This window comes from Chenopodium album, chromosome 7 (genome assembly GCF_948465745.1).
Source record: "Chenopodium album chromosome 7, dcCheAlbu1.1, whole genome shotgun sequence".
In the NCBI taxonomy this organism is placed as follows: Eukaryota; Viridiplantae; Streptophyta; class Magnoliopsida; order Caryophyllales; family Amaranthaceae; genus Chenopodium; species Chenopodium album.
The window spans coordinates 46297005-46299618 of record NC_137840.1 but is presented as its reverse complement, the minus strand read 5'-3'; the positions used below and the strand labels follow the sequence as shown (position 1 = coordinate 46299618).

Here is a 2614-nt window from a genome sequence, read left to right as displayed (position 1 = left end):
GCTCGTAAAATGTTTTTTAATGAAAGACTACGGAGAGGCTCAATACATACTAGGCATCAAGATCTATAGGGATAGGTCGAAAAGGATGATAGGATTGAGTCAAAGTACTTATATTGATAAGGTACTAGCTCGATTCCAAATGGAAGGGGCCAAGAGAGGTCACCTACCCATATCACATGGCATAATTATATGTTCGATTTATATAGTGTTTTACCCTGATCCCTTGGTCAAAATTAGTAGTGTTATTGGCTCTTTAGAGCCACTCTTATTACTAATTGGTGTTTTCGTAGATTTGGTTGACTTTTACAGGGATTTGCACTTTTGGAGCATTTTCAAGAGATATTATGGAGCAATTACGAGCATTGGAGAAGCACAACCAGTTTCTATATCCCAAGGCTGGTTAGAGCCATAGAACCGGTGATTAAAGGCTCGGTATATGTGATACCGGGGCATTTGGACCGAGTATTGAAGACCCGAAGAGGAAACCCAGATTGGCCTGGAGAATTGAAGCCCAATCAAAGTCTAAATAGTGTCCCAAGAGAGCTGCCCGGCCGGGCGAGGGAAGCAAGGCTGGCGCCCGAACTCGCGCCCGATAGGGCGCGAGATTCATACTTAAGAGGAAAAAGGCGCGCCCGATCGGGCGCGTGTTATTATTAGGGGTGAATTATCGACGTTTAAGTTTGTTTTAGTTTAGGATTCTTGCTTAGTATAAATACTTTTTCGTTAAGCGAGTTTAGGATCTTCTTTTAATCTTTCTTAATTCTTTCTTAGATTTTCTCTCTCTAGTTAGCTTTTATATTAGTTTCTCTCACATATACTTTGTTCTTAACTTTATTCTTAATTCCAGATTTCTTTGGTAATAATTTCTCTTCTCTTAATCTTAGTTATTTATTTTATTCCTTTGATCATGTCTTGTTTTATTGCTTTGATTATTTTAGTTTTTATTATCTGTGAGTATTTTTATTTCTAGGGTTTGTAGGGATCCATAAATAATATGAAGGGGTAATTTATTGTTGTTAATTGTCAATGCTAGATTAATTTCCTATTGATTGATTTAATGCTCTGTGACTAGATTTGCGCAGGTCTTTTATGCATGAGTTTAACAATATTGATTCAAGATTCGACATATGAGAATTGATGTTTAGGTCTAGTTTCAATAGGCAGGTTAATTTATAAATGGTTAAGTCGAGATTCGAGAGATGAGATTTAATACTGGTAAATTAATTGTGTGATTGTAATACGTAGCGAAAGCCCTTTATGATCTTCTTACTGTATGGATTGATGATTGATTATTATGTTTTACCGTGGAATATTATTTATTGGTGAACCTATGCCCTAGGCCTTTTATTCATTGTTTCTCCTCCTACTTTTATTCTTTCCTACTTCTACTCTTAGTAGTTTAGTTTCCTTCGATTATTATATTTTGGTTACTTTATAATCTAGATTATATAAATTAATTAGGAATAGAAAGATTCGTTTCTCTGTGGATTCGACCCTACTTCCATATCTACATTAGTTTTGAGTACTTTTGATTAGGGGATACGACTTTACCTTGTCAAAATTTGGCGCCGTTGCCGGAGAAACGGTTTTATTTTTATTTCTGATTATTTTTGTAGTCTAGGTTATTTCTTTTTTGTCTCAAAGAACGTTAGTTCTTTGAGGCAAGTCTTATATTTGCTTTTAGTTTTTTTTTTGTTTATGCCCAGGTGTTCCAGATCAGGTTAATCCCATTCAATCCTGAGATCGAACGATCTTTCCATAGACAAAAGAATCTTTACAAGCAAATTCTGGCAGATTTTGGTGATCATAATAATCATCGAGATCCTCCAACTGGTTCTAGCGATTCAGAGGTATCATCAGATCTAGAATCGGAGATGACAGCCCCAAAGAAGCTTAGTGATTATTCGCAACCAAAGCTTACAGATTTTCCACACCTCACTCCCACTCCAGCTCTTGATGGGGTACAATTTAAGATTAAACCCCAATTTATAACGAGGATAGAAAGGAAGCAATTTAGTGGAGCTAAGGGTGAAGACCCAAATCTTCATATTGCAGACTATTGTCAGTACTGTAATACCATTAGGTAAGCTGGGGTCACACAAGACCAAATCAGGGAGATTCTCTTCCCTTTTTCTTTAACTGGAAAAGCCAAACTATGGTTTAATGGTTTAAATAGAACTGCACTTGGTATAACTGACTGAGAAACTCTTGTTTTGAATTTTATAACAAATATTATCCTGCACAGAGACTAGTCGTACTACGAAGTGCAATTCAGAACTTTGCCCAAGAAGCCGATAAAACTCTATATGAGGCTTGGGAGAGGTTCAAGGACCTACAAAGAGAATGCCCCCACCATAATTTGGCACAATGGTATTTAATCTAAGCCTTTTATAATGGCATTGGAAATTCATCTAGAATAATCTTAGATTCTGCAGCTAGTGGGAGATTTATGAATCTTAATGTTGATAATGCAGGTCAAGTTATTGAAGATATAGCGATACATAATTCCCAATATGGGAATCCTAGAGGCCTTGCTAACAAGGGGAAGCATAGTGTTGACTCTGTATCCTTTTTGCAAGCTCACTTAACCTCTATCTGCCAAAAATTAGATTAT

General features: G+C 36.4%; 1 non-coding gene across 1 annotated transcript; it reads right to left on the bottom strand.

Moving 5' to 3' along the window:
* Positions 1–2254: 2254 nt before the first annotated feature.
* Positions 2255–2361, bottom strand: LOC145641291 (small nucleolar RNA R71). The gene has a single exon (XR_014115338.1). It is a non-coding gene; the product is annotated as a small nucleolar RNA R71 (small nucleolar RNA).
* Between the last annotated feature and the right edge of the window lie 253 nt (positions 2362–2614).